The 7,562-nt window shown below is 33.5% G+C and overlaps 1 non-coding gene across 1 annotated transcript; it reads left to right on the forward strand.

Moving 5' to 3' along the window:
- The first annotated feature begins 473 nt into the window (after window positions 1-473).
- LOC118569240 lies at window positions 474-579 on the forward strand. The gene has a single exon (XR_004943034.1). It is a non-coding gene; the product is annotated as a U6 spliceosomal RNA (small nuclear RNA).
- The last annotated feature ends 6,983 nt before the right edge of the window (window positions 580-7,562 follow it).

Genomic DNA, 7,562 nt, shown 5'->3' on the forward strand with positions numbered 1-7,562 from the left:
AAATATAAACATTACATAAATTTCCCACATCCACATTTATACACCTCTGATATTCAGTCTGCTTGCTTTAAAACAATTAACTATATGAAAGAGAAGATCTTTCTTTTAGTCTTCCTTACGTTGTTCAAAATGCACTAATGTTCTTTTGTTTTCCACATTGTTACAGAGACATTGAGTGGAGTTGAATTCTCTGTTAAATACATCCTTTAAGTAAATTATAAAGCTACTCTTCAGTAGAATTGTACATTTTAAGTAGCTGAATACAATTAGAACAGGAAGACTATTTAGATGTCAAAATTTGTATTTTAAAAACCTTGCAGACTGGTGTCTCATTCCTGTAATCTCATCATTTAGTATGCTGAGAGAATGATTACAGGGTTTTCAAGGCTAGCCCTGGCTATAGAGCAAGACTCTGTCTCAGAAAAGAAAACTCTATGTTCCATTCCTATCTTTTGTTTTCTATAAATTACTTGGTGATTACTTCAGCAGCATAGATACCGACATTGGAATGATACAGAGAAGGTTAGCATGGCCCTGCACAAGGATGACACACAAAGATGTGAAATGTTCTATACAATTGTTCTCTACTCTTCTTCTCCTTCTTCTTTCTCCACAAGTAGCAATATTTGGAGTTCTTTGTGGCGAGAAGAGCCCAGTGTACAATAAAAAGCATTTAAAGTCCATTATGCTATACAATGGCATGACACAAGAGCACACCAGTGAGTTGTTAGAGGCAAAAGTGAGGCAAAGGAAAGGAAAGGAAAAGAGAGTCTCTCTTCACTAGGTTGACTTTGGTCCATGGAAAGTCACCAAATCATGTCCGGGGCAGTTGCAGGAGACAATTGAAGTGACAAAATACCTTCTCCAAGCTTCATAATTGCTATCACAACAGCAAGGGAAGGTGAACTGTTGAGTATGAGAACTTGGAATTCTATATTGTAGCCTAGAACGATTCATCCATGAGCCACTGTGAGATGAAATATCCAAGATAATGCCTAGCAATTACTGAAGCTATTGAGACTTCTTTCAAGGAAATCATACACACGCATTTATATATGGAACTTATTTGTCTAAATGAATATATATGCAGCAGGATATTGATATGAAAAATTCTAAGTTCTCATATCCCTAAAAAAGAACTATTTATGCTCTTTCATGGCTTAACATATTCACATTATATGTTCTTGGATTTAAAATAAATAGTTTATAACATCTTCCAAGAACTGCACTGAAAAGGTGTTTTGAAGTCTACTATAGTCTTCTAAATTTTGCCTAGTGCTTTACACTCTGATTTAACTGTACAATAATAAGACTTTTAAAGGTCAATATTCTTTTTAAAGTGAAAATTTTTTCATAAAATAATAAAATCATGAGCCAAGAGAATACCTCTTCAGATACTAATACATGTCTCAAAACACTCATTGTAACTACTATTAAATCTACATACTATCCATATCTTATTTTAAAGGCATATGTACATATGCATACAAATGTGCATATACATATATGACACTATACTTATATATGCACATAAATGTCCTCTTGTTACTCACTCACATATAATTTCATGTCACCAAGAAATCATACAAGTATTTTCTAAGCATATTCCATTTAAGTGCACTGTGTTGGCCTTAGATATCATCTACCAGAAATCTGTACAACTTCAGCAAATATACAAGAGCAAAAATCTTCTTACAAAGCCTGCTTACTGATATGACATATGAAATAATCATGAGAAACTATTTTAACAAGTAAATTTCTTCCAAATTTTGGTCAAAAAGTACCACTCGCATAACCTTTGTTTTACTTTCAGTGACATTTGTAATTATTCAGTATTTTAGATGAAAGTCATGCTCAATGAGAAAAGAGAAGAGCACCTGCTTCCATTTGCCTAGGTTCAGGTTTACCACTTAAAACAACAACAACAACAACAACAACAACAACAACAACAACAAAAATCCCTGAGAAACAAAGTAATAGTGTCTGCTACCTATGCATCTGAATGTCAACCATGTCGGAAAAAAGGGTTCAACTCCTCCAAATTTTAACTAAAACATTTTAAGTTTTTCAACAATACAATCCATTAATTGACAATCCATTTTGTTATGCATTACCTAACACTGACTTAAGACAATACAACTAAAAATAGAATGCAGAAACACAATACATCTGATCAGCAAAAGTTCGCTGTTGGGAAATTTTCCGGAGCAGCCACTATTCAAAATTTTTTTTGCACATGTTGATTATTGAATTAGGTGTGCATTCAAGGACATTTAATCCTGAAGTCTTTTTAAAGTACCTGAAGGTAGGTCTATAGCCCTCACTGGGGGCAATTTTCATTTGAGGAAGACTAGACTGTTTAAACTTTGTGTGCTTTCAGTCCTTACTGTCTCATTATGAGTTGCCCTGTTTTCAGGAATTTTCTCAGAATGAAATCCCACTACTAGGAGCAGTATATTGATAATTGAAATAATGAAGATAAAACCTGCTTGTGCTAGGACACACAAACACAAAGTTTCACACCAGAGGAAATATCAAGAGTTACTAGGTTTTATTGTGTACTCCTCATGACTGACAACCTCATTTGGTGCTTCTGTTTGGGCAGGATGATAGACAATATGAGTAGAGAGAGGTGATGCTGTTCAAATGCAGGATAACTTTACCCATGTTGAATGAGGCCAGACTGCTAGGCAGGAACTGAAAACAGGCATGCTAAAAGGAGGGTCTTACCTGCTTTGTGGGCTGTTACAATATTTTTTCCAATGACATTCACATTCTGCATTATTATACTAGCAACTCAACTGCTTTATATAATGTCAGGTCATAAAATTAAACATAGTTATATTAACACATCTTAATTTTAACAATTTGGAGATACATTTGTTCAAGTTTCATTAAGGGGATTTAAACTAGAAAAAATGAATTAAAGATGTGATGCTTTTCAATCTATCAATTATTCTGAATCAGATTTAGTCAATGCTTGATCATCAAATCTCATGGTCAGTGGTTCTCAACATATGGGTTGTGACACCTTTGACAAACCTCTATCTCCAAAAAAACTTTCACATTATGATTCACAACAGTAGCAAAATCACAGTTATTGAGTAGACACAAAAGTTCTTTTATGATTAGGGATTACCACAACATGAGGACCTGTATTAAGGGTCACAGCATTAGGAAGAGTGAGAAGCACTACTCTAGGTGCTTAGAATCCTTAGAATCATTGGCCATTCCAGTACCACGGCCTCATTTAATATTTCTCTCGGCTATGCTACAAAAATAATGAACAGGGCAAAGGCACTTTGAGTGTTATCCCAATTCCACATGTTGAAACTTTCAAACCTCAGTGCAACATTTATTAGGGTGGCAGGTGAGCGCCCTCATCCCTGGGTTACTGCTTGCTACTATGAGTGACTTCTCATTCTTGAAAACAGATTAATTACAACAACAGCAATTCATTATAAAGTAGTCTATGGCTCCTAGTCTCTCCAATGTTCCTGCTTGCCTCACTGCTTACACTCTCTGCTATGAAGTGAAGCAGCATGAAGCTCTTAGCAGATGTGGCCAAACTAAGGTGGAAACCTGGTACTCTAAAACATTTTCTATTCATAAAATGATAACTTTAATTTAAAAGTACTATTAATTTAATGATAGGTGATGAAACATTGAGCCAATATAAATATTTCCCTACCTGCCAGAGCTATAGATTACTTATACGTTAGGAACTCATAAACATTATCACAAATCTGTACAAAAACTGTATGATGTAAGGATTTTTTAATTTAAAAGTCTTGATTACTTTGCATCATCAGTCTCATTGTTTACTCTGAGAAACAGAAAGATAATTTTAAATCTGAAAATAAAGGTAAGTATAACAGAAAAACATATCCATTTTCTTTGTTCAGTATAAAACAATTGATTATCTCCTGTGATATTAAAAGTTTGAGAATATAATAAACTAATACCACACTATCAAACATTCATAAATATTACTGCCAAACAAGATCAATAAATATTCCCAAGGCTTGGAGGCTGATATTTGTGTAACATTTCATAGTTTCTAAGGTGAATCTCCATTTTTGTTCAACCACCAAATATCACCATCACCAGAAAAACTCTAAACTTTTCTTGATTCTTATTGAGAAAACCATGTATCAAATACCCTCTGGGATCAAAACTTCTGTGGTGTTCTGTTTATTGTCTTATAGATCAGGACATTCTTCTATCTATCATGACCATTAATATTAATAGAGATCTTAAGAGCATGCAGCTCACTGTAATTTGTAAACAATGAGCCAAGAGCAAATGCTTGTGCAGCACACACATCTGCACCTATATTTAAACACAACCTCAATACCAGACTTACGTATAAAGTGATTAGTTGGTCTTAATTAATAAACACGTGTTTCACCTTTTTCAATAGTGTTTTCTTTTACAAACTTTTCATTTAAACAATGAATTTTTTTTTATTTTGTGAGCTCTTCCTATAGCTTCCAAATAAACTTGACTAGCCTATTTTTTAAATAAATAAATAACTACTTTTTAAAATAAATACTTTTTTTGAATAAATAAATGAATAAAAACTTTTTAAATAAAGTGACTAAAAGATAAACATATGGACAATAAAGGTGTAAGAAATGTTCATGCTCATGAAGAAGATGTCATTTACAAACCCTTCAGTAACTAGCAGTTGTGAAGCTGTAATTGTCCTGTGTGTCTGCTGGCTGGAACTTGTACAAGTCCTTAGAGTGATAATAAACCAATGAAAATTTAAGATGGTACAAAAAAAATATAAGATAAAAATAATTGTGTGTGTATACCAAAACTGCAAGCTCATTCATGACATTATTTGCGATCAACAGGAGGTATAAACAATTCCCTATTAAACTGTAGCAGAGGTATGCTGTGATATAGAGATTGCCTTAAAACAACAATGACCTTCAGCTATATTAACATTATGAATGGATGTCTCTCTCTCTCTTTCTGTTTCTTTCTCTCTCTCTCTCTCTCTCTCTCTCTCTCTCTCTTTCACACACACACACACACACACACACACACACACACACACACACACAAGCATGTGATTCTGTTTGTGTCAGATGAAGAATTGGGCACTGTTAATCTTGGTCTTTGAAGTCAGCATCATGACCATCCTCACCCTGGTCCCCAGATTTTAGGCAAGAGTTCTAAGCCAGGGTTACTTTTTCCTTATTGGACAACTTCTCTAATGGATAGAACTGTGTGTGATGAAGGAAGCAGAGAGGGGGGCTGGGTCTGAGTTAGGATTCAGGAGAGACTGGGGTAATACTCTATTTATAGAGGTGGTTATCCAGATTCAACAATGTTTTCATTTTGTGGCAATTATTTTAGTTGTACATACACTGTGAATATTCTTGTAATGTTGAATAAAAGTTTAAAATTAAAAGATAAACATAAAAATAAAAATTAATATTTTGTTTCATAATGAAAAATCATGAGGTGGTTGGAAAATAAAATCCAAAACCTTTAAATCTCTGCTTTGTAATGAAGCTAAAAACATTTTTATGTTCATTTCTCATTCCTGTTCACTTCAGATGACAGGTAACAATTGGTTGCATATTCTCTAGAATTTCTTTCCTAGATATTTTTTAACACTGTTGGGCAATTAACATCATGATAGTTTGCATGTAACTGGTAGGAAAAAGAATGTACATTTTATATACATGGCACCAAATATCAATTTTTATTTTTTCAGTTATTAGAGATACATGTCATTATGCAAAAACTGCTATGCCATTATAGAATGTTGTTTAGCTTTCTTGGCCAATATGGACATAGTCCTTGCACAGGAAGCTGTTACAGCCCTTGGTGTCTGACTATTTGAAGATGGAAGATTATTTTCTCCATCTTACCTGCTGGTAAATTAAATCCTAAATAAAATAATCCATGTATATTTTATTCCTCTAAATTTTATCCATTTCAGGAATGCAGGAAGCGATCTGTCCCACTGGGTGTGAGGCTGAAGAAGTGTCTCAAGTGCGAAGCTAATTCGTACTATGAGATGAGTTCCAGGTCAACAAAAATAACATAGCAAGACCCTGTCTCAAAAGCAAGTATATATAATTAATATATTAATTATAAATGAATGAATAAATAAATAAATAAATAAATAAATAAATAAATAAATAGATGAACCCTGAATGAATTCTCAGGTGTGTGACACACCAGAGTTCTAGCCAGTGTAGAGATTGTCTCCAGACTGCAATATCTCCCTATTTATTTAAGTTGACCTAAATCACTAAGTCTTGACCCTTGTTATCTCTTCTTTCTGTCAAAGTTTGGCATCATGATGAGAGAGAAAACTAATATTAGTGTCATGTACTGTATGCAACTCATTTGTTGTCATGGGCACAGTTTCAAATTTCTGCAATTTCATGCCATATCAACTACTAACTAGTTCTTCCTGAAACTTTAACATTGTTTACTGATTAACTTACTGACAAGAGGACAAACAGGAAATAAAACACTTCACTGTAAAACCTTTCAGACAGCATGCTAAGGAAATATTTGGAAGCAAAGACCATCACAAAGCACAAAGTTTTTACTTATTTAACAATATTCTGATAATGACTGTTGCAAGACTCATGCTGCTGCATCCAAAAACTCATGAGATGATTTAAAGTATAATGAAGTGGCCACTCAATTTATAAAAAAAAAAAAAAAAAATTGTGCGTGCGTATTAGCATATTCACACCATGTAGATTTCTGATTTCCTGATTTCTCCATTCTATAAATAATTAAAATTATTTACTTTTGATTCTTTGAATACTAAATCTAATCCTATGTGATCTATAATCTTAGCATGTTTTAAGTGCTATACACATATTTTATATTCAAATGCTCGAGTTACTATGTGGGGATTATGATGTAATTGCAGGACTGTGTCATCCATGTTTGACCTTAGATTTTTATCAGCAGACCCAAAGAACAGTCGCAGTAACAATGAAGATGCATATAATGAAAACACCAACTTCGTAAAGCAGAGAACATGTGAAGAACACATGTGTAGAGGGGATAAGTGAGAAATATCAAGGTAGTGATTTGATGAAAACTCATCAGAATCTGTCAATTTATGGATTCCCGACTTCTGCTACAATGCTGTCAGTTTAAGATACAGTATTGAAACAAAATTGCTATTTTATAGAAGCTTACCTATTTCACTATAGGTTATTTTTTACTTTTATTTGGCATGAATTTTGTTCCTCCTACTTCTCTCACTCCTAAAATATGGTCATTCAATGACATCACTTATTATAGAATCCTAGCACATTTTAAAAATTACTTTCAAAACTACTATCTTATTTTAGAGAGTTGAACATGAGATACATAGTAACGTATGTACTATCATTTAATGGATATGGAAATTGATACCCAGAGAGATTATGTGTCTTGCCTGAAGCACTAACATTGGAACCTCATTTTCTCTTTTCCAACTGAATGCAATTTCCACTGGGTCATATTACTTTCTGGGTTAACATGTCATCACTTCTCATCATACGAACATATAATGTGTGTGTGTGTGT

Source organism: Onychomys torridus, chromosome 17 (assembly GCF_903995425.1).
Source record: "Onychomys torridus chromosome 17, mOncTor1.1, whole genome shotgun sequence".
Classification (NCBI taxonomy): domain Eukaryota; kingdom Metazoa; phylum Chordata; class Mammalia; order Rodentia; family Cricetidae; genus Onychomys; species Onychomys torridus.